Source organism: Hyperolius riggenbachi, chromosome 10 (genome assembly GCF_040937935.1).
Source record: "Hyperolius riggenbachi isolate aHypRig1 chromosome 10, aHypRig1.pri, whole genome shotgun sequence".
Classification (NCBI taxonomy): domain Eukaryota; kingdom Metazoa; phylum Chordata; class Amphibia; order Anura; family Hyperoliidae; genus Hyperolius; species Hyperolius riggenbachi.
This window is the reverse complement of record NC_090655.1, coordinates 69,350,882-69,376,259: the sequence shown is the minus strand read 5'-3', so window position 1 is coordinate 69,376,259 and position 25,378 is coordinate 69,350,882. Positions and strand designations below refer to the sequence as shown.

Genomic DNA, 25,378 nt, shown 5'->3' with positions numbered 1-25,378 from the left:
CATTTGGGGATTAGAGTTTGGAATTTTCTTGCTGGCCAAGGAACTTCCCTTGTTGCAGGTTTCATTGATTATGACTCCAGTTGTGGGAAACCCGGATTGCCTGCAGCTCTGCTGGGACTAAACACCTCATTGTGGAAACTTCTTTTTGTGGAGGATTTCTTATATCGCACTGCTATACAGCCTTATATCTTCCAAACACTTCAGGAGTAATGATGGTCATGTCCAGGAGAATTCATGGAGAAGCATGTGATCAGTGTGGACAGGTGATAGATGTGTAAGTTTCTTTTCTTTTTCACTTTAGATTTTTGTTGAAATTTTGAAAATTTACATCTGTAAATTCATTGCATTATAATACACTAGCTGGTCGCCCGGCGTTGCCCGGGTATGTAATTGGCTAGTGTTAGCTCTGCCCACTTTTTCTAATCCTAACACACAATTACTCAAGGATGACCTAGTTTGTGAGCTTTGCGGTCTTTGGCATCAATAATTGGCATTGAAATGAAATAAATCTAATTGGCTGTGGCTCCACTCCTTTGAAAATCAATAGGTGAATTTTGATTAGCTTTTGTAGGCTCCACCCACTTTTCTGAATATTAATCCCAGTCACCCAGTGACCAACTATGCAAAGTTTAAGAACCCTGCCATTGACAGTGTAAGAAAAACAAAAGTTTGCTTTCTTAAAACAGAAAGAATTTGCGATAATTCAGGTTGGAGTGAGCTTAAAATGTCGCCCAGTGCATCACTGTTTAATATATGCAAACTAACCATTGTTACCCTTAAAAGCTAAACACACCTCCAGAACTGCTGGAATGCAATGATGTGTCATTTTGTTAATTTGTACAGAGCCATAATAATCCAACATGCATACAGACTGTTTTGGATTGTTTGATCCTCATCAGTGCATGGCACGGATTAATTTGGCTCTATGCAGTAGGGCTTGTAACAATGAGAGGTACAGACTAACCAGCAAGCTCATGGTGACCCAGAACTCATTGGAGTGTGTAAGGGACTACAATGGTCCTAAAAGCCCCCTTACTAAGATGTTAAGAAAAACAAAAGTTTGCTTTCTTAAAACAGAAAGAATTTGCGATAATTCAGGTTGGAGTGAGCTTGAGATGTCTCCCAGGGCATCACTGCTGAATATATGCAAATTAACCATTGTGCCCTTAGAAGCTAAACACACCTCCAGTGTAACAGTGTAAGAATGGCTGCAGTTTACATTTTCCAGTGAACTTTGTATTTGTCTCCGTCCCCTTTTTGGTTATGGGAATAAAAAGTATCCTATACTTTATTCCAGGTAATTTACTATGTGTGTGCCAAATTTCAGTTTACATTCTAGCAGTGAAATTTGTATTTTTCTCCACCCACTGATGTCCTAATGTTTCCCGGGTATGTATTTGACTGCTGTTGGCTGTGGCCACTTTTTCTAACCCTAACACACAATTGTCAATAGTCAATTACCAAGTTTGTGAGATTTGTGGTCTTTGGCATGAATAATTTTCATTGAAATGAAACACATCTGATTCGCTGTTTGTGGCCCCACCCCTTTTCTAAATATTTAACCCCAGTCACCCAATGATCAACTGTACCAGGTTTGAGGCTTGTGCCATTAACAGTGCAAAAATGGCAGCAATTAAATATTTGCCTTGAAAATCAATAGGTGAATTGTGATTGTTTTTTGTAGGCTCCACCCACTTTTCTGAATATTAATCCCAGTCACCCAGTGACCAACTGTGCAAAGTTTTAGAACCCTACAATTAATAGTGTAAGAATGGCTGCAGTTTACATTTTCCCAGTGAAATTTGTGTTTGTCTCCGCCCACTGATGACTTGGCATTGCCCGATTATGTATTTGGCTGGTGTTGGCTGCGCCCACTTTTCCTAACCCTAACTCTTACACACAATTACTCAATTACTCAATGACTAAGTTTGTGAGCTTTGCGGTCTTTGGCATCAATAACCTGCATTAAAATGAAACAAATTCAGGTTAGCTGTTTTGGGCTCCACCCCCTTATATAAATTTAAACCCCAGTCACGCAATGATCAACCGTACCAGGTTTGAGTCTTGTGCCATTAACAGTGCAAGAATGGCAGCAATTAAATATTCCCCTGAAAAATCAATAGGTGCTTTTTGATTGTTTTTTGTAGGCTCCACCCACTTTTATGAATATTAATCCCAGTCACCCAGTAACCAACTGTGCAAAGTTTGAGAACCCTACCATTAACAGTGTAAGAATGGCTGCTGTTTACATTTTCCCAGTAAAATTTGTATTTGTCTCCGCCCACTTATGACCCTGCGTTGCCCGCTTATGTATTTGGCTGGTGTTGGCTGTGCACACTTTCCTAACCCTAACACACAATTAATCAATTACTCAATTACCAAGTTTGTGAGCTTTGCGGTGTTTGGCAACAATAATTTGCATTGGAATGAAACAAATCTAATTGTCTATTTGTGGCTCCACCCCCTTTCAGAAATTGAACCCCAGTCACCCAATGATCAACTATACCAGGGTTGAGGCTTGTGCCATTAACAGTGCAAGAATGGCAGGTTTGAGAACCCTACCATCAACAGTGTAAGAAAAACAAAAGTTTGCTTTCTTAACACAGAAAGAATTTGCGATAATTCAGGTTGGAGTGAGCTTGAGATGTCTCTCAGTGCATCACTGCTGAATATATGCAAATTGACCATTGTTACCCTTAGAAGCTAAACACACTTCCAGAACCACTGGAATGCAATGATGTGTCAGCTTATTAATTTATACAGAGCCATAATAATCCAACATGCATACAGACTGTTTTGGATTGTTTGATCCTCATCAGTGCATGGCATGGATTAATTTGGTTCTATGCAGTAGGGCTTCTAACACCGAGAGGTACAGACTAACCAGCAAGCTCATGGTGACCCAGAACTCATTAGAGTGTGTAAGGGACTACAATAGTCCTAAAAGCCCCCTTAAAACAAAAGTTTTCTTTCTTAAAACAGAAAAAAAATTGTGATAATTCACGTTGGAGTGAGCTTGAGTTGTCTCCCAGCGCATCACTGCTGAATATATGCAAATTAACCATTCTACCCTTAGAAGCTAAACACACCTCCAGTGTAACAGTGTAAGAATGTCTGCAGTTTACATTTTTCAGTGAAATTTGTATTTGTCTCTTTTTGGTTATGGGAATAAAAAGTATCCTATACTTTATTCCAGGTAATGTACTATGTGTGTGCCAAATTTCATTCAAATCCGTTCAGCCGTTTTTGCGTGATCGAGTAACAAACATCCAAACATCCAAACATCCGAACTTTCCCATTTATTATATTAGTAGGATTCATAGTACAATAAAGTTAACAGTAATTATTATTATTATTTGTTGTATTTATAAAGCGCCAACATATTTACGCAGCGCTGCACAATAGATAAATGGGTAACATACAAGGTAGGACATACAGGAAACTCACAACAAAACAAGATCATGCAAATGATTTGATAACAGTACAGTGTCTAAATAGAGACTGTTCTAGTCCACAAGAGGGGTGATTGACAGTAAGATTGCATAATCAAGCTGGAAACACTAGGGAGGAGGGCCCTGCCTGAGGCTTACAATCTAAAGGGTGGGGGTGGAGACAAAAGGTGCATCTGTTGAGAGGGTGTCTAACAGAACGTATTATGGTGCTGGTGTAGAGGGATATGCGAGCACGAAAAGGTGAGTCTTGAGAGCTTGTTTGAAGGTATTAAAGGTGGGGGCTGGGGGCAAGTCTGACGGCTGGTGGGAGCGAGTTCCAGAGAGTGGGAAATATAACCGGCATTATGCAGCTGACTGCAGAGCGGGGATCGGAGGCTCTGACTTCAGGATAGTCGCAGGAACGAGGTAAGGTGAGTGAGGCTGCTTGCTGGAGTTTTTTTTTAATGATTTGTGCACAGAGGGGGCTGCCTGATGGGGGGGGGGGGGGGGGGAGAGACATCTGGCTATCAATAATGGAGGGCAGGGGGTAGGATATGTAAAAGAGGGTACACATTTATTGGGGGGCATCTGATTAACTAAGGGGAGGGGGGATTTAATAATTTGGCACATCTGGGCACCTGGGGGGGCCCATAATCAAATACTAGGGGCACATCTGGCTATAATGGGGGGGGCAGCACTAATCCTGGGGGTACATCTGGCTATAATGGGGTAATCCTGATCCCGGGGACACATCTGGCTGTAAAGAGGGGCACTATTTCATATAGAGAATGAAAAAAGTACAGTGCGGCACTCCCTATAAAGAATGTACAGTGGAAGCAAAAAAAAGCAAAACGTTATCTCACCACTTTCGTCTTGATCCCTGCTGTAAATCACTTCGAGAACGTGTGCTCCATGTAAACAGGGAAAGAATAAATGCATCAATGAACCAACAGGAAGAAAAGGAAAACGTGCACCTTCCGTTCTTTGAAATATGTGTTTGTATTCAGCAGTGGTATAACATAACATCGGATCTCTTACATCAGGTTTCTATTAGTGTGACCCATGCTGGACGATGGTGGTGGTGGAGGTGGGTAGCGAGTGTGGATGGCGGAAAGCGACGGCCGTTTCGTGTCACAAAGATACTTGGTCACGCTGTGTACCACCTTTGAATGGAAGGCGGCCAGTTCCGGGTAAAAGACGGGATAAAGCCCCGCCCCTTCCGGAAAGCCGAATCTTCCATGATTGGAGCTTCAGGCCTGGCCCAACAGGACGGCGCTAAGCGTCATTCGTCACTAGTGCGTCCATAGGGACGCATCTCAAGAGACTACATTGCCCACAAATCCGAGCGTGCTAATGCGCTCTGACGTTGCGTCTCAGTGGAAATCTCCACGGAGACAATATACAGGACTACATTACCCATAGTTCAGGGCTACAAATTAAGCTCCGAACTTTAATAGAGAAACGGGTTGTCATAGCAACCAAAGAGGCGATAGAAATTAACCATTACCTCACAGCTTCAAACTGAGGATACATTTAAAACATCTTTCAGTTTTTAGTAAGTGATCCATGTAGGACGTTTCAAATTATGGGCAACATATATAACGTCGTCTTGTCTGCCAGGCCTAAAGGGATCAGAATGTGTCACAATGTGTATTTCTTAAAGTGACAGTGACTCAAATTAGTGAACATCATTAAAAAAGGTTAAAAACAATAGGATACTCAGTGACTATTACAAAACAGATCTAGTAGTGACGTTAACCGGACACAGGAATATAGGGGTTCAAAAAGTTCCAAAGAATCCTAATGTCTATAAGACTAAGAATATAACTAGATAGATAAACATTGGAATATGTAAGGTCTGTCACCAGTAGAGTTGGGCCGAACGGTTCGCCGGCGAACGTGGTTCGCGCGAACGTAGGTGGTTCGCGTGCGGGTACCGCACGCGAACCTTTTGCGGAAGAAGTTCGGTTCGCCCCATAATGCACTGAGGGTCAACTTTGACCCTCTACATCACAGTCAGCAGGCCCAGTGTAGCCAATTAGGCTACACTAGCCCCTGGAGCCCCACCCCCCCCTTATATAAGGCAGGCAGCGGCGGCCATTACGGCCACTCGTGTGCCTGCATTAGTGAGAGTAGGGCGAGCTGCTGCAGTCTCTCATATAGGGAAAGATTAGTTAGGCTTAACTTCTTCCTGGCTGCATACCTGTTCTGTTCAGTGAGCCCTCAGCCCACTGCATACCTGTACTGTGATCCTGCCACTGCATACCTGTTCAGTGATCCTGCCACTGCATACCTGTTCTGTTCAGTGAGCCCTCAGCCCACTGCATACCTGTACTGTGATCCTGCCACTCCATACCTGTTCAGTGATCCTGCCACTGCATACCTGTTCTGTTCAGTGAGCCCTCAGCCCACTGCATACCTGTACTGTGATCCTGCCACTCCATACCTGTTCAGTGATCCTGCCACTGCATACCTGTTCTGTGAACCCGCCACTGTATACCTGTTCTGTTCAGTGGACCCGCCACTGTATACCTGTTCAGTGAACCCGCCACTGTATACCTGTTCTGTTCAGTGGACCCGCCACTGTATACCTGTTTAGTGAACACGCCACTGCATACCTATTGTGTTCAGTGATCCTGCCACTGCATACCTGTTCTGTGAACCCGCCACTGTATACCTGTTCTGTTCAGTGGACCCGCCACTGTATACCTGTTCTGTGAACCCGCCACTGTATACCTGTTCTGTTCAGTGGACCCGCCACTGTATACCTGTTCTGTGAACCCGCCACTGTATACCTGTTCTGTTCAGTGGACCCGCCACTGTATACCTGTTCTGTTCAGTGGACCCGCCACTGTACACCTGTTCTGTTCAGTGGACCCGCCACTGTATACCTGTTTAGTGAACACGCCACTGCATACCTATTGTGTTCAGTGATCCTGCCACTGCATACCTGTGCTGTGAACCCGCCACTGTATACCTGTTCTGTTCAGTGGACCCGCCACTGTATACCTGTTCTGTTCAGTGGACCCGCCACTGTATACCTGTTCTGTTCAGTGGACCCGCCACTGTATACCTGTTCTGTTCAGTGGACCCGCCAATAAGCAGTACCTTAATTACACTACCTGATTGATGTATACACATGCAAGATGTTTTAAAGCACTTTAGGCCTGTCATTTAGCATTCAATGTGATTTCTGCCCTTAAAACGCTGCTTTGCGTCAAATCCAGATTTTTCCCGGGGACTTTTGGCGTGTATCCCACTCCGCCATGCCCCCCTCCAGGTGTTAGACCCCTTGAAACATCTTTTCCATCACTTTTGTGGCCAGCATAATTATTTTTTTTTTTCAAAGTTCGCATCCCCATTGAAGTCTATTGCGGTTCGCGAACTTTAACGCGAACCGAACGTTCCGCGAAAGTTCGCGAACCCGGTTCGCGAACCTAAAATCGGAGGTTCGGCCCAACTCTAGTCACCAGTCTTAAATGTACCGCAGCACAAGTTGCCAAATGCAGGAATGCCCCATATAAAATTAATCATAAATGGGGTTATTGTGCTGCTGTACCCAAAGACAAGGACACATCTCCACCTTCTGTAACCGTCTCAGCACTTCGTCACTATATAGCTTAAGATCACTGAAATTACAAAGTACAAAATACAATACCAAAATACATCAATGTGCAATAATACAGCAGTTCTATTCTATGGTTCTAGCATGCTAGCCATTTCTACCTTATCATTTAGGCCTATCGGGCCCATTGCTTCAGTTCTAAGAATTAATTTTGTCTCTTCTCTTAGTAACAATCTGTCACGATCCCCTCCTCTTCGTGGATTTTCCACCTTAATCAACCCCGCGAACTTTATCCCTCTTCCTTTAGAGGCATGAGCCTCCCTCATGTGATTTATAAAGCGAGTGCAGCCCTTTCCAGTTTTAATAGACGTAATATGTTCACGTATCCTAGTCTTCATGGATCTGGTCGTTTGGCCAATGTAGAATCTGCCGCACTGGCAGATCATCACGTATACTACATATTCTGTTTGGCAGGTAATAAAGTCTTTCACAATAATTTTCTCTTTTCCAATTTGAATATTTTTCTGAGTTAACATCTGTCTACAGAATCTACAATGCCCACAACGGTAATTCCCTTTAGGTAGTGTTTTGTCTAGCCATGTAGTGGATCTAGGAGATACAAATTCACTATTAGTTAATATATTTCCTAGTGTAGGCGCCCTTCTGAAGGCGACTCTGGGTAATTCTCCTATACATGGGGCAAGAGACTGGTCTTGTTTAAGAATTGACCAGTTTTTATAAATAGATTTTCTTACTTGATCTGCCATTGGTGAAAAATCAAAAAGTAGGGACATTCTGTCCTCTCTATTCCTTACTCCGCCAGTGCGGGAAATCAACATTTTGCGATCCTGTGTCTCTGCTCGTTCTTTGGCCCTTTTCAACAATCTTTCATTGTATCCCCTTCTTTTAAATCTGTTAGTGAGATCGTTTGCTTGTTTCTGGAAATCCTCCTCCAATGTATTGTTTCGTTTCAATCTTAAATATTGGCCGTATGGTATAGCTTCTGTCACATTTTTAGAATGAAAACTGTCAGCATGCAGTAAGGAATTAGTTGCAGTGCTTTTTCTATATCCCTTGGTAACCAATCTATTATCCTCAACAATTAGACTCAGGTCTAAAAATTCAATTGAAGTGCTGCTTATTTCTGATGTAAACTGCATGTTGACAGAATTATCATTCAGGTATATCATAAAATTAGTAAATTCTTTTTCTGTACCTGTCCACACCACCAGGACGTCGTCCACATACCTCGACCACTGTCTGACGAGCCCCCGGAATGGGTTGGTATCCGAGAGCACGGCAGACTGTTCCCACGCCCCCAGGAAGAGATTAGCATAGGAGCACGCCACCGGGGTCCCCATAGCCGTCCCTGATACCTGGTGGTACCATCTGTTATCAAAAAGGAAAGAATTATGAGTCAAAATAAAATTTAAGCATTCACAAAGGAAATCAATATATTTTTCATCCTTGTTTGTTTTTAGCAAAAAGCATCTCACTGCTTGTATACCCAGGTCATGTGGGATCCGGCTATACAGACTAACCACATCAATTGTGGCCAGTCTATCTCCTGGGACCCAGGTGGTGCGCTCCACCATCTGAAGGACCTGTAAGGTGTCCCTCAGATAGGATGGTACCCCCCCCCAATAGGGGGCGTAGGAGGTTATTGTGAAAGACTTTATTACCTGCCAAACAGAATATGTAGTATACGTGATGATCTGCCAGTGCGGCAGATTCTACATTGGCCAAACGACCAGATCCATGAAGACTAGGATACGTGAACATATTACGTCTATTAAAACTGGAAAGGGCTGCACTCGCTTTATAAATCACATGAGGGAGGCTCATGCCTCTAAAGGAAGAGGGATAAAGTTCGCGGGGTTGATTAAGGTGGAAAATCCACGAAGAGGAGGGGATCGTGACAGATTGTTACTAAGAGAAGAGACAAAATTAATTCTTAGAACTGAAGCAATGGGCCCGATAGGCCTAAATGATAAGGTAGAAATGGCTAGCATGCTAGAACCATAGAATAGAACTGCTGTATTATTGCACATTGATGTATTTTGGTATTGTATTTTGTACTTTGTAATTTCAGTGATCTTAAGCTATATAGTGACGAAGTGCTGAGACGGTTACAGAAGGTGGAGATGTGTCCTTGTCTTTGGGTACAGCAGCACAATAACCCCATTTATGATTAATTTTATATGGGGCATTCCTGCATTTGGCAACTTGTGCTGCGGTACATTTAAGACTGGTGACAGACCTTACATATTCCAATGTTTATCTATCTAGTTATATTCTTAGTCTTATAGACATTAGGATTCTTTGGAACTTTTTGAACCCCTATATTCCTGTGTCCGGTTAACGTCACTACTAGATCTGTTTTGTAATAGTCACTGAGTATCCTATTGTTTTTAACCTTTTTTAATGATGTTCACTAATTTGAGTCACTGTCACTTTAAGAAATACACATTGTGACACATTCTGATCCCTTTAGGCCTGGCAGACAAGACGACGTTATATATGTTGCCCATAATTTGAAACGTCCTACATGGATCACTTACTAAAAACTGAAAGATGTTTTAAATGTATCCTCAGTTTGAAGCTGTGAGGTAATGGTTAATTTCTATCGCCTCTTTGGTTGCTATGACAACCCGTTTCTCTATTAAAGTTCGGAGCTTAATTTGTAGCCCTGAACTATGGGTAATGTAGTCCTGTATATTGTCTCCGTGGAGATTTCCACTGAGACGCGACGTCAGAGCGCATTAGCACGCTCGGATTTGTGGGCAATGTAGTCTCTTGAGATGCGTCCCTATGGACGCACTAGTGACGAATGACGCTTAGCGCCGTCCTGTTGGGCCAGGCCTGAAGCTCCAATCATGGAAGATTCGGCTTTCCGGAAGGGGCGGGGCTTTATCCCGTCTTTTACCCGGAACTGGCCGCCTTCCATTCAAAGGTGGTACACAGCGTGACCAAGTGTCTTTGTGACACGAAACGGCCGTCGCTTTCCGCCATCCACACTCGCTACCCACCTCCACCACCACCATCGTCCAGTATGGGTCACACTAATGGAAACCTGATGTAAGAGATCCGATGTTATGTTATACCACTGCTGAATACAAACACATATTTCAAAGAACGGAAGGTGCACGTTTTCCTTTTCTTCCTGTTGGTTCAGTAAAGAGGGGCACTATTCCTGGGGGTGCATCTGTCAATCTATTCTGGGGGTGGCAAACACGGGACACATCTGGCTATACGGGGGGAGGGGGGGTGATACTGGGGACACATTTGGATATCTATACTGGGGCAACTTTAACTGGTGGCACAGTTTTTATGTCAACAGCACTTTTTATTTTTGAATAGAAATTGGTCAAAATTGAGAGATAATGCATTTTTTTTTATTTTTCCCACTTTTTCCCATTAAAACACATAGAGAGGAACATTTTACTTGGTACCAAATACCCCCCAATGAAAGCTTGGTTTGTCTTGAAAAAAACGATATATAGATCATTTAAGTGGCACGAGTACAGATGAAGTTATTGCTGATTAAAAGGGGACATCGCTAAAGCGTCAAAACTGCTCTGGTCCATTAGGGGAAAACAAGGTCTGGATGCAAAGTGGTCAAGGATTGGCCTAAAGAATGCTAAAATGCTGGCAAAACTTCTCAATGTACGGTCATAATCCCCCCTACCTCATCTCGGACGGACCCCCCTCCAGTGCTCCCCTCTCAAGAAAGTAGAGCAGCGGGCAGGGAGACTCACCTCTTCCGGGTTCCGTGCACTGGAATTTAACACACCGCCAGTCTTCTCTGTCTCCTGCTGATCAGGATGTAGAGTGAGCGGCCAGGGGCATAACTAGAAGTCCCTGGGCCCCCCTGCAAGAATTTGAGCGGGCCCCCCCACCTGCACCCTGGGGCCCGCTCATAGCCGTTTGGGGGGGGGGGGGGGGGCAGCAGGGGTAACAGGAAGTAATGTGAATCCCTTGCAGATCGGCAACCTCCGTGGGGAATGGAGGTAATTATAGCTGCTGCTGCCGCCGCTGCTGCTGACACTTAGATAGATGCAGGAGGGGAGCGCAGAGGGGAGAGCCCGAGGTGACGGAGGGGGGGGACTGTCCCCCCTCCCTGCTGATGTGCAAAGCTCTCCCCTCATGCTGCGACCCCTCCTACCCCCCAAAACAGCCATGAGCGGGCTGCTTCCCCTATTGTTACGCCAGTGTGAGCGGCATTGGAGACAGAGAAGACCAGCAGTGCGTGAAGTTCCAGCGCAAGGAACCCGGAAGAGGTGAGTCTACCTGCCCGCTGCTCTAATTTCTGGAAGGGGAGCACTGAAGGGGGGACCGAGATGAGAGAGGGGGGAGTCGGGCCCTTCTCCCCGTAAGCTGTTGTGTGTGCCTGCTGCTCTCCTCTCCTGCGCTGTGCCCTGCCCACCCCTATAAATGCCCCCCTTTCCCGGGGCCCCCTCATGGTTGCATCCACTGCAGGGGTGATTGTTATGCCTCTGATACCAACACTGATTAATGTTTAAAAATCTATACAGGGCAGGGAGAGAGAGCTGCTGCTGATACAGATCATTTTTACAGAGCAGCATTACAGCCATTCTAATAAATTCACGACACAAAGAAACATTCACAAATCATTGTGAGACATTATCTGCATGCGCAAGACCGCGAGTATGGTCTGCACCCCCACAGTACCACATGGCTGCTCCTGCACGAGCGGCTTCATGCTGCTGCATAGGTGCAGAGTCAGACTTCACTTGCTCACGTGCAGTACATCGCCGCTTGTACATGGACAGGAGTGCAGCCACAAACTAAGTACTTTTGCAAAGTACAAATGGGGGGGGGGGAGTTACCGAGAATTCTCTGAATAGGTAAGGCGGGGGAGGCACTTGGGGAGGGGAGTGAGTCACCTTTCCATCATCAGGCGCCTGTAGGCACATGCCTACAGTGCCTAATGGTAAATCTGGCCCTGCCCTCAACCCAAACTATGATTAGGCAGAATCTTTCCCCCCTTCTCCAGTTAGGTCTCTGATCTGTGGGCAGGCCAATGTTTCCAGGAGGCAGGCACGGTGCACAGGAGCCAATTGTACGGCGGCTGAGACAACCGGCGGCCCTCCAGAGACAGTCGGAGACCCACCTGTGGCATTGGATGGGTCATATTTGTGCCTAATTCTGGTATGCCTGGTCACTGTAGCCAATGGGCTGTTATGTATTACCTACTCACTCCCCTTTCAAGAGGATGAGGAGGGCAAGCAGACTGCTACCCCTACTAAGGTACATGTGGAAAGGGTTCTTTTCTACAATTACTTATCTGCCAGTGTGTAAGGGCTCGGAAAATAACTCTAACACTAAATGTTAATTACGTTTATATTTGTCATTGAATAAAAAAAAACAATATCTTCTTTTGCTTATTACATTCTCTTTGGCTTTCTTCTTGTTAGAGCTAGAGGACCACCTTTTACATCTTCTCCATTTATGTTCTTTTTTGAACGTTAATTTGCATACGCTAGTTTACCATGGCTTATGAAAGATAAACCACTCCAAACACTTATGCCAGGTAGAAAATAGGGAAAAAAGTATACAGATAGCAGGGATACCTGAAAGCATGAACATAATGCAACAGCAGCCCCTGCTGGTCAACTTCGACTCAGCAAGCAAACTACTGTTCTTCAGATCCCTCTCTTCCTTCTCACTGTTCACCACCAGGGAAGCTATGTCGGGGAAAAAGTCTTAGATCGCCAGAAAAGCCATATGGGGAAGGAGGGGCGTTCTGCACCTGTGCAGTTAGTAAAGACTTGTTACTGTGTAGGTGCAGAATGCTCCACGACGACCAAGGAGGCTTGGTAGTAGTCCCCAACTGGCTCAGCTGGAGACTCTACTGGTGCTGCCAGTGGCAAAGCGGAGGGGACTGGATTGACACCAAGGGAACCCATGCACTACAGGGGGCTGCAGATCAGTATAAAACCTTATATAGTTTTCATCTTGGGTACACTTTAAAGAGAACCTGAACTGAAAATTAAAAGTCAAAATAAACATAAACACATCATACCTACCTCCCATGTAGTCTACTCCTCAATCTCTTTCTCCTCTCCTGTGTCCTGTTTGTCCACTGTGAGCAATGGAATTCTCTGTCCTCTATTTTGAAAATGGGCATTACCCCATAACAGCTTCCTGGTCAGCACACTGTTAAACTGAAATATCGCTATGAGGATCCCTACTGTCAGATGCAGCGGAGCTGCAACCGAGCAGTTTTGATTTCTCTGCCTGCATTTGATTACAGATGGCAATGAGACTCATTGCGAATGCAATCATTCTGCAGTTCAGAGTAGCTCAGAATATTGTCATCAGCGATGCTCATCCGGATCCGGGTACCCGGGTAAACCCGGGTATCTGACCATTTTTCTGCTATCCATTCCGGTCAGATCCGGATTCCGGATACCTGGGGCCGGATCCGGATAGCTCTATCCGGGTATCTGGCCGCATAATACGGATACCCGCGGTTATCCGACAGATATCCGGATCCGGGTACTGTAACAAGAGAGATGATGTCATTGATGATGGGATGAAGGACCGTGACTACCATCCACGGGATGGGGATGTCAGCTCTGACTCTGAGTAGGAGGATGCGTCCGTGGGTTTGGCACAGATGATCAGCATTGCAGACAGTGGCCGTGGAATGTGGGACCCACCATATCCTTCTGCCGCTACCCCCAGCCGCACCCCTCAACCCCCAACCGTCACAGGGAGAAAAGCCGCAGCATCCCATTCAGGCCGCAGGGGAATCTTCACCTCCCCAATCTGGCGGTTTTTCACTCTGCCCTCATTGGACAGCAAGTTTGCCATATGCAATGTGTGCAAACTACAGATGAGCAAAGGTTATGACCCCTACAAGTATGGCACCTCCAGCTTCATCACCCATCTGGCCAAAAAGCATGTTGTTGAGCATGAGGAGTTCAAGAGGCCGAAGCAAGCTGGCGCTGGCTCCCACCGCCACGGTGTCACAGACCACTGCTGCTGATACCACCACCTATATTCAACCCAAAACACAATTGCGGTGTCATTTTTTGGAGGTGTCTGGGCTGAAAACTGCCATGTCCCTGTTGTGCGATTGGACTTTGGACACAATGTGGACTGCACGACCGCTGTCTGGAACCTAGTCCTGATGTTAATTGACAGCTTTTTAATTTTTTTTTTTATTTTATGTCCACCAAATAATAAATTAGTGTTTCCCTTTAAAAAAAATCATGATGCTACATGCATCATTTACCCTAAAAAGCCTTTTTAAAGCTATTTAAAGGGCACTTCCGTTTTTTCTATCCGGATACCCGAATAGGTCGGGCACCCGCGGGTAATTATGTAGGATATCCGAATTCACTCGGATATCTGCAAGGTCGGATCCGGATATCTGGGTACCCAGATCCGGATCCGGGCGGGTTTTAAAAAGTACTACCCGAGCAACCCTGATTGTCATGAATCCATCTATGGCTTGCTGCAGTTGAGCTGCAGTCAGACAGCTGTGGATTTCTTACATGCATGTGGTTGCACAATCTGGCATGCATTTGTAATGAAAGTCCTTTCCATTCACAGGCAGCTTGCAGCCTTCAATCAGTCTAACACAGGACTGCATGATACCATTCAGCTGTGTAGGAATTTGCATGCCTGCTCTCATTGGCTGATGTCCATAGAAAAGCCTGCCTCTCCTCTCAGACCTCACCCGACATAGCATTCAGCTCAGCCATAGTTGATTGCTGGGTTCCTGGTGTCAAAGTTGTATTATATTATTGTATTGCATTATCTTGCCTTGCCTGCCTGGACGTTCACTGCAACCGTGGGGGTACAGTGAAGTCTTTACCCATCCTGATAGTTTGGAGACTGCCTTCACCACGTTGGTGACTGGTAGTATTCCCGCTTGCTCTGTCTGTCCCTGTAAGTCTTGTTCCTGTGGACGTAACTAAAATTTGCAGTTGCTATTAGTTACGCTCCTACTTGTTTATTTTGTCCTTGTCAGTGTAGATGTTTGCTATCATTGGGGAAGCATTTAGATTGGCAAGCATTCAGTTTCTCTCTCTGCTATCGGTTCTTGTTACTCAGTGTGTTGGACATCAGAGACTCAGGGCTGCTGTTGCCCTGAGCAACCAATGTGTCTTGTTTGCTAACAAGCATTCCGTCTGTCTGTTTGCTGTCTGTCTTGTTCTGCTGGACATCAGAGGCTCAGGGCTGCGGTTGCCCTGAGCAACCATTGTGTCTGTTTTTTTGTGGTGGTTGCGGTCGCTCTGAGCAACTTTGCTCCTTTGTTCATAGCTCCTGGTGTGATCTGTGTAACCTCCTCCACAAAGCATTCTTCTCTACTGCCTAATATCACCCAGTTGCATAGTCTTGTTTGCTCTGGTGGTACTCTGGCTTTCTCGGCCTTAGTTGCTATACCTTGCACATTAAGACCTGGGAGTAACCTAAGTCAGGAGACATATTCAGTGTCCTGTTCAAGCGGGGGCTTGTCTATAGGTGAAGATGTGGGCCGGGCTCAGAGCCGCGGTAATAAATTGGGACATAGAGACTGAAAGAAAGCAGGAGATCTGCCAGGCATTACACTCACCCACTTGAGCCATAGGGAAACATGGACATTTACCTTGCACATTCAGTTGTAACTGACAGCAGCTGATATATAACTGACAGCAACTGGTATATTTCAGTTCTGACAAAATATTGTCAGAACTGGAAGTGATTACTGTAAGAAGAAAATGGTGAGCTTCTGAGAGGAACTGATAGCGAAGAAAGTATGTAATGTTCATTTGCAGCTATGTCATGTGTTTATTTTAAATAATTTTACTCAGTTCCGGTTCCCTTTGAAGACCCCAGAGTCCTAGTTAAGACAAGCAGTGTAACGATTGGTGTCAGCACACAAAGAGAATCTGATTATTGGTGATCTGCAGTATCACCAACAATACAGATATATACCTGATTATTGATGATCTGCAGAATCACCAATAATACAAGTATAACTAACCTCTGGACACCTGATAAAGTGTAAGTGTTTTGGTGCAACAGTAGGCTGTCTCCCGTGGGGCGGGAGACGCAGATAGCAATGAGCGTGGACCACCTGAGGAGCAGGTGGCCCTTGGCTGTGTGAGGACTATCTCCTAGCAAGGGGATGGAGATAACCTGAGAGCCAGTGATTCCCTGCAAAACCGGGAATAAAACTATACTGCAGCCAAAGGACTCCTAAAGGATAGAGGCCCCTGCCTGGACTGCAGAGAGGCCTAGAGATGAGCGTAATGACCTAATTACGATTTTGCGAAATTTCGCGTAATTAGTGTAATTACAATTATGGCCGTAAGTACATAATCGTAATGAAGAAGGATTTCGCGAAATTTCGCGTAAGCGTAATTTTCGCGTAATTTTCGCATTACAGTCGTATCATGCCGTAATTTCGCATTAAACGCTACCGTAATTTCGCGTTAAACCGTAACGCTCCGTATAATATAAAAAAGCCGCCGACTTTAAGGGTTAATAGCAAAGCCCCCTTAAATGCTAAGAGCCTCAAATTTGGAGAATATATTAAGGAGATCAGGAGGATTAAGAGGAAAAATTTTTTTTTCAAAAAGACCTTATAGTTTTTGAGAAAATCGATGTTAAAGTTTCAAAGGAAAAATGTAAACATTTAAAAACCCGCCGACTTTAACGGTTAATAGCAAAGCCTGCTTAAAGTTTAGGAACACCAAATTCCCAGGGTATATTAAGGGGATCAGTGGGAATAAGAGGAAAAAATTTTTTTTCAAAAAGACCTTATAGTTTTTGAGAAAATCGATTTTTAAGTTTCAAGGGCGAAAATGTCTTTTAAATGCGGAAAATGTCAGTTTTTTTTGCACAGGTAACAATAGTGTATTATTTTCATAGATTCCCCCAAGTGGGAAGAGTTTTACTTACTTCGTTCTGAGTGTGGGAAATATAAAAAAAAAACGACGTGGGGTCCCCCCTCCCAGACCTCTTTAACCCCTTGTCCCCCATGCAGGCTGGGATAGCCAGAATGCGGAGCACCGGCCGCGTGGGGCTCCGCACCCTGACTATACCAGCCCGCATGGTCCATGGATTGGGGGGTCTCGGAAGGGGAGGGGCAGCCAAGCTTTCCCCTCCCCCTCCGAGCCCTTGTCCAATCCAAGGACAAGGGGCTCTTCTCCACCTCCGATGGGCGGTGGAGGTGGAGGCCGCGATTTCCTGGGTGGGGGGTTCATGGTGGAATCTGGGAGTCCCCTTTAAAAAGGGGTCCCCCAGATGCCCACCCCCCTCCCAGGAGAAATGAGTATAGAGGTACTTGTAGTACCCCTTACCCATTTCCTTTAAGAGTTAAAAGTAAATAAACACACAAACACATAGAAAAAGTATTTTAATTGAACAAAAAACATAACCACGAAAAAAGTCCTTTAATATTCTTAATTAACCATTAATACTTACCTGTCCCTTTAAATAAATGATCCCACGCAATATCCTCGGAAATGTTCTATCAGTTACAATGTAACAAAGTTATTACAATATAACAACTTTGTTACATTGTAACTACGCCGCACCCGACGTCACTCACCGCCGCCGCCGCCGCCGCGTCTGCGCTGCAGGACCCGACAGAGCTCTGAGCTCAGAGCTCTCGAAAGCATCTTTGTATTTGGGCTCCAAGGAGCCCCATTGAATGGGGCTCCTTGGAGCCCAAATACAAAGATGCTTCTCAGAGCTCTGAGCTGTATAGCTCAGAGCTCTGTCGGGTCCGTGCAGGACGCTAAGTCCCCGCCGGCTCCGCTGCCCTCCCCGCCTCTCCCACATGTCACCCACATGTCACCCACATGTGGGTGACATGTGGGTGACAGATGTGGGCGGGGTGGACAGCGGGAGCTGCGGGGACTTAGCGTCCTGCACGGACGCGTATGCGGCGGCTGAGCGGCGAGTGGCGTCGGGTGCGGCGTAGTTACAATGTAACAAAGTTGTTACATAATAACTTTGTTACATTGTAACTGATAGAACATTTCCGAGGATATTGCGTGGGATCATTTATTTAAAGGGACAGGTAAGTATTAATGGTTAATTAAGAATATTAAAGGACTTTTTTCGTGGTTATGTTTTTTGTTCAATTAAAATACTTTTTCTATGTGTTTGTGTGTTTATTTACTTTTAACTCTTAAAGGAAATGGGTAAGGGGTACTACAAGTACCTCTATACTCATTTCTCCTGGGAGGGGGGTGGGCATCTGGGGGACCCCTTTTTAAAGGGGACTCCCAGATTCCACCATGAACCCCCCACCCAGGAAATCGCGGCCTCCACCTCCACCGCCCATCGGAGGTGGAGAAGAGCCCCTTGTCCTTGGATTGGACAAGGGCTCGGAGGGGGAGGGGAAAGCTTGGCTGCCCCTCCCCTTCCGAGACCCCCCAATCCATGGACCATGCGGGCTGGTATAGTCAGGGTGCGGAGCCCCACGCGGCCGGTGCTCCGCATTCTGGCTATCCCAGCCTGCATGGGGGACAAGGGGTTAAAGAGGTCTGGGAGGGGGGACCCCACGTCGTTTTTTTTTTATATTTCCCACACTCAGAACGAAGTAAGTAAAACTCTTCCCACTTGGGGGAATCTATGAAAATAATACACTATTGTTACCTGTGCAAAAAAAACTGACATTTTCCGCATTTAAAAGACATTTTCGCCCTTGAAACTTAAAAATCGATTTTCTCAAAAACTACAAGGTCTTTTTGAAAAAAAAATTTTTCCTCTTATTCCCACTGATCCCCTTAATATACCCTGGGAATTTGGTGTTCCTAAACTTTAAGCAGGCTTTGCTATTAACCGTTAAAGTCGGCGGGTTTTTAAATGTTTACATTTTTCCTTTGAAACTTTAACATCGATTTTCTCAAAAACTATAAGGTCTTTTTGAAAAAAAAATTTTTCCTCTTATTCCTCCTGATCTCCTTAATATATTCTCCAAATTTGAGGCTCTTAGCATTTAAGGGGGCTTTGCTATTAACCCTTAAAGTCGGCGGCTTTTTTATATTATACGGAGCGTTACGGTTTAACGCGAAATTACGGTAGCGTTTAATGCGAAATTACGGCATGAACGAAACGCGAAATTTCGCGTTGAAAATTACGCTTACGGTATTTTCAATTACGATTTTAATGGCAATTTCGCTACGCTAATTTCGCATCGTAATCGCAAATTTCGCATGCGTAATTATAGTAATGCGAAATTACGAAAATTTCAGCTCAACTCTAGAGAGGCCCCTCTGAGGAACAGGGAGTCTCTGCAGCGACCTGACACTTTGCAGGGTAGTGTCACAGGTAATACATACAGACTGAACACTCAAGGAACCAGTGACAGCCAGAAGGGTCGGCCAGGCCAGGTCGGCAACACACGGGCAGATAAGGTACAGAGACAGAAGGCTGATTCGGTAACCGGGTACAGGCAGGGTTTGGCAACAGGTAGGCAGATATGCGAGGTACCGAATCAGAAAGCAAGAGAAAGGTCGACAGAGCAAATGGTCATAACATATCAGTACAACAAATTCCTACACTGGGGTGTGAGTTCCTTTGTCTCGACACCCTGGAACTAGTCTAGAGTATAGCACAGTAATAGCACAGTGTTCCTAAGCTTGAGTGTGTGGTCCTTGGTCACAACACCCTGGAACTGGTCTAAATCATAACACAGCAATGACACAGTATCCCTAAGCTTGGGTGTGAGGTCCGTGGTCACAACACCCTGGAACTGGTCTAAATGATAACACAGCAATGACACAGTATCCCTAAGCTTGGGTGTGAGGTCCGTGGTGACAACACCCTGGAACTGGTCTAAATGATAACACAGCAATGACACAGTATCCCTAAGCTTGGGTGTGAAGTCTGTGGTCACAACACCCTGGAACTGGTCTAAATGATAACACAGCAATGACACAGTATCCCTAAGCTTGGGTGTGAGGTCCGTGGTCACAACACCCTGGAACTGGTCTAAATGATAACACAGCAATGACACAGTATCCCTAAGCTTGGGTGTGAGGTCCGTGGTCACAACACCCTGGAACTGGTCTAAAGTATAACACAAACGTAATCTGGCTAAGTGTGGATTCCCAGGTCCTCCTGGTTCTAACACACTGTGAGATCTGACTGGTCTGAGTGCTCACACGTTAGTATTCACAACGGCAGACAACCAGCAACTGACAGGCAAGAAGTATATATAGTGTAGCGCTCCTCCGCGCCGCCCAGTCCCACTCAGCCAATCACCCACTGCGCTGGGATTAGCTGATCGTCCTGATCAGCTTATCCGTCTCCTATTGACATAAAGGTCCTGCCTCCTAGCGCGCACGCGAGTAGCTCTCCATCTGTGTGCACTACTAGGCTCAGACAAACCAGACGCATGCTGCTGTGCGGAGACCGCCGGTCTGAATGCGGAAACAGCCGCCCCGCTGTCAGACCGCGCGGCGGTGTCTCCGCAATCCATTACAAGCAGCAGTTGAAATATAACCAAAAGGAATTGGTCACACCTATCTATGAATTCTTAAATCTGTATTTAAGTTCAAACTGTGCTTTTTGCAAGCCAGGGCACTTTGCTGACAAATCATAAATTCCAGTTGAGCTGCACGAGTTATTATCTGCACAGAGCAGGAGTCTTTGTTAATAACTTGTTTCAACATGTGGGCTAAGGCTAGGTCCACACTAGACACAGTTGCAGGACGGACACTGCAGTCCGGATCAGGGGAAGATTAGGGGAAGTACCACCGTACTGCAAACTGATGAAAGTGCATCAGTTTTGCATCAGTTTTGCATCAGTTTCCGTTCAGTTTTTCCCTGACAGAAAACGTCTCTATCATTAGGAAGGAGTGGGAGGATTTTTTTGGGCCAATCATAAAGCTCAGGCTATCCGTTTTCACATCAGTTTTTTGCCTGTGGAGCTGGAGATGCGTTTTCTCATTACTTTTCACTACCCCTGCGTGTATCCGTGGTCCTGATCCGTTGCGTGAAAATGCAGCAGATCCGGACCTTCCGTTCAGGTTTTGAAAACGGGTCCCCGCAAACGCAGACAGATCCGTTTTTTACTTGGGTGAGGCTGGCTGCTATTTTGAACATTAGTATCCGGGACTCCGTTTTTCATCAGGATTGAAAAACGCAGCCACGGATACGTTTCCGGACCTAGTGTGGACCAGGTCTAAGTCAAGCACAGTAAGTTCCTGTAAGTTGTAGGCAGGACTTAGAGCAGGGGTGTCAAACTCAAATACAAAGTGGGCCGATACTGAACACTGGGGACTAAGTCACGGGCCTATCTCAATGTCTGGTGGCCAACTCCCTCCCTTCTACAGTTCCCTGGTGTCTAATGCCAGTCTCCCTCTCCTATAAAGTTACCTGGAGTCTAGTGCCCCCCTATAAAGTTCCCTGGTGTCTAGTGCCCCCTACAGTTGCCTGGTGCATGCAGAGCCGGATTAAGGCTAAATGGGGCCCTAAGCAAAGTGTCTGATTTGGGCCCCCCATCATGTCGTAATAGAATCAGAAGATGCAGCTGCACAGCAACATGCCACACACACTGGGGCAGCCGAGCTCCTGGTTGCTATGGGCAACAGCCCGCTTTCCTCTGTGGGTGCACAATGCAGGGAATAGCAGCGGCAAAATGCAGAGTGAGAGATGAATGGCTGGGACATTTGCACTCAGGGGCTGGGGCACCCCTGTGAAGAGGGTGCCAGATATCACAGCAGCAGCACTTTCCCCCTGCATCTCCAGCCTGGCAATAGCGGAAAGCTCTGGACATCGCCAAACCGGAAGCCATTCCCCAGACAGAATTACATAACCACCCCCACCACCGAACAACCGATTTCCTCCCAAACTAGACAGCCACCATGCAGCCTCCATCCCAGTGAATACGATAGTCCAGCAGAGAAGGGCATCCGCAGCGGGGGAGAATAACAGCACCAGATGACTCACATTCACCTATTGCGATCCAAGCAATAGAGGTCCCATCATCCGGAGCCCATCTGTCTCCTCTAGAGTGCATCTGCTCTATTACTACTACTATTACTACTTCCTGTCTGATCTGAGAATCAGGAAGTTCAGAGCGAGCGGCTGCACTGTAGAAGAGACAGATGGGTTTCAGATGACGGGATCTCTATCGCTTGGATCATGGATAGGTGAGTGAGCGTTTGCCATCTGCTGCTATCATTCTTGCTGCAGCTGTGGTTCTCTGTGGGAAGGGAGGGAGGAATGGGCAGCGGCAGAGCGCACAGTAGCAGGAGGGGGACCTAGGAGGAGAGCCTGGCTCTGAAGACATTCAGCAGCGCACGGCATCATTTGACAAGACAACATTTATATCGTGCTTTTCTCCTGGCGGACTCAAAGCGCCAGAGCTGCAGCCACTAGGATGCGCCCTATAGGCAGTAGCAGTGTTAGAGAGACTTGCCTAAGGTCTCCTACTGAATAGGTGCTGGCTTACTGAACAGGCAGAGCCGAGATTCGAACCCTGGTCTCCTGTGTCAGAGGCAGAGCCCTTAAAGGGACTCCGAGCAGTGCCTGTGTGTATGCCTTTAAGCATACCCACAACTAATTAATTACATCCTCACACCTACCAGCATGATGTTTGTAATTCTATCCCCCTGGGTTCCTTATATTTCATTGCATTGTGCTGAATCAAGCTGCCGACTTTGGAGAAAAGTCGTCCTGTGGCCGCGATTTCAATCGTGTAAATAGCGAAAACTAAAAGGCATAGGGTGGCCGTTTATATATCATTGGAAAGAGGAGAAAGAGAGCTTTAAAATGATATGCATCTTTCCATAGTTACTGCACTGCTCAGAGTCCCTTTAACCATTATACCATCCAGCCACCGCTGACAGGATGGCGAGGGCTGGTTTATGTGCTGATGGGGCCCCTTTCACTCTGAATGGGGCCCCAAGCAACTGCTTTTGTTGCCTGGTTGATAATCCGGCCCTGGGTGCATGTGTGGCGTACATGCAAAAAGGGCGTCGGGGAAAAAAGGGCGTGGGGTGTAAACGATAAGTGGTAATAACGTTTATAAAAATAATGTGTTGTATTTCGTTTACAATAATGTTTTACAAATTAAAAAAAAAATTAAATATGTGTATGAGTTCGCAAATTGTAAAAACGATAATCTTCCCTATTTTGAAAGTGAAACTTATAATAACGTTTGTTAAAAAACGATAATATATGTATAATATTTATAATTGTATAATATTGTGTATAACCTTCATTTATTCATTTCTTCATGTAATAAAATCAGAAAATATTATTTGTAACAATGAAAAATAACTGTAGTAAAACATTACTAAACATTACTCACATTTTAGTACAACTAAACCTAACCCTACTTTTACACAGAACCCTCCCTGTACCTATCCCTAACCCCTAGACCCCCTGGTGGTGCCTAACCCTAACTGCCCCCCTTGTGGTGCCTAACCCTAACCGCCCCCCTGGTGGTGGTGCCTAACCCTAACTGCCCCCCTTGTGGTGCCTAACCCTAACCGCCCCCCTGGTGGTGCCTAACCCTAACCGCCCCCCTGGTGGTGCCTAACCCTAACCACCCCCCTGGTGGTGCCTAACCCTAACCGCCCCCCTGGTGGTGCCTAACCCTAACCACCCCCCTGGTGGTGCCTAACCCTAACCACCCCCCTGGTGGTGCCTAACCCTAACCACTCCCCTGGTGATGCCTAACCCTAAATCTCCCCTGGTGGTGCCTAACCCTAAGACCCCCCTGGTGGTGCCTAACCCTAAATCCCCCCTTTTGGTGCCTAACCCTAAGACCCCCCCCCCCCCCTTAGCGATCGCTTTATTGTGTGGATAATAATGTTTTACAAATAGTGACTGTAAAAAAATATTACGACTTACTTACTTACTGATCACTTTATTATGTGAATAATATTGTTTTACAAACAGTAAGTCATACAATTTTAAATAACGTTTTAGTTACATATGATAGATATGTTGAATATATTTGTAAACGTGATTTGTCACGGGCGCAGTTATAAAACGTTAATAATCTCCGGGCGCAGTTGTAAAACGTATAATAATCTTCGGGCGCAGTTATAAAACGTTAATAATCTCTGGGCGCAGTTATAAAACGTTCATAATCTCCGGGCGCAGTTATAAAACGTTAATCTCCGGTGCCCTTTTTCCCTGTTCGGTGCCCATTAAACGATATTTATTATGGTAGTGAATGGCGGCACCCTTTTTGTCCACTAGCTGGTGGCGCCCTTTTTTCATGCTTCTGCATGTGTGTTAACGGAGAGTACGTTAACTCCTCCATAACGATATACAAATATAACAAAAACAAAAGGTGAGAAATGTAAGCATCAATAATATATAAAAAAGAATATTACCCATATATAAAAATGTATATTAAGTGAAAAGAAATGTATAACAACTGATAACGCCACGCTTACAAAGGTAAATATAACTACAGGTGACTAAAAATCTGCATACGTCATAAGGAAGGAAAGGGGGAATCCGGTTGGCAAAAATTAACTAGATGGTCAGAGCCAAATCCCAACGAGAAATTTAGATATGTGCATTTTGTGCGTATGGATTTTAAATTTTAAAAAAATTTTTTGTCCTTCAATAAAAGAAAAAATGAGATGCAAGTTTTGGATTGCTTTAGAGCTCCATGGAGCCAAGAACAGGAGAGAGGGGGGAAAGATCTTGGATGATAGGCTTAAAGAGGAGCTGTTAGGAATAGGGTCTCAGAGAAAAAAAACACATATATCAGTAGCTAAATATTGGCTGTACTTACATTACATATGCATTTCACTGTCAACGTTTGGATTTCACAGAATTTTTATATAGTATTTGCGGAGAATGATCAGCTCATGGCAGGTTCCATGTTTGTCTGTCTCCTATGAAGCCAAATGTGTCGTCATGTCCTGCCTGCTTCCTGATGATTCCACTCAGAAAAAATACAACACTACTGTGCAGTGAATATTAATTAGCCATGTGGCTAGGAACAATAGCGGACTCATGCAGTATACTCTGCCCGGAGATTTTTCAGTGCTGGCTGTTGTAACATGAGACTGTAACTTCTCACTAGCAGCCGAGGGGAGGACCCAAGCAGCCCCGGAATGCTTTGCAGTATGGTATGCGGCCTGTCGTCCTTTTAAGAGCTTGGGTCTAACATCCTTGCTGTTCAGCACACATCAAAAGTAAGAGAGATTTTTAACTTCAGTATTGCCTTTTTGGCTTCCTTCTAAACTGTTTAACACATGAGAATAGAGGTTTAAATTAGCTTTTGCAGCCTGACAGTTACTCTTTAAAGTGACCCAGAGATGAAGCACCTTTATGTATTTTACCATATATGTCAGTAGGAACATTAGAGAAAACACCTATCCTGCTCTCTGCTTTATCCTTCACTGCTCAGCCTGCTTGTTAATCAGGCCTG

General features: G+C 45.3%; 1 protein-coding gene across 3 annotated transcripts in view; it reads right to left on the bottom strand.

Annotated features, from left to right (window-relative positions):
• LOC137534115 (pancreatic lipase-related protein 2-like) overlaps positions 1 to 25,378 on the bottom strand; it is a 107,725-nt gene that overhangs the window by 79,357 nt on the left and 2,990 nt on the right. The window lies entirely within an intron of this gene.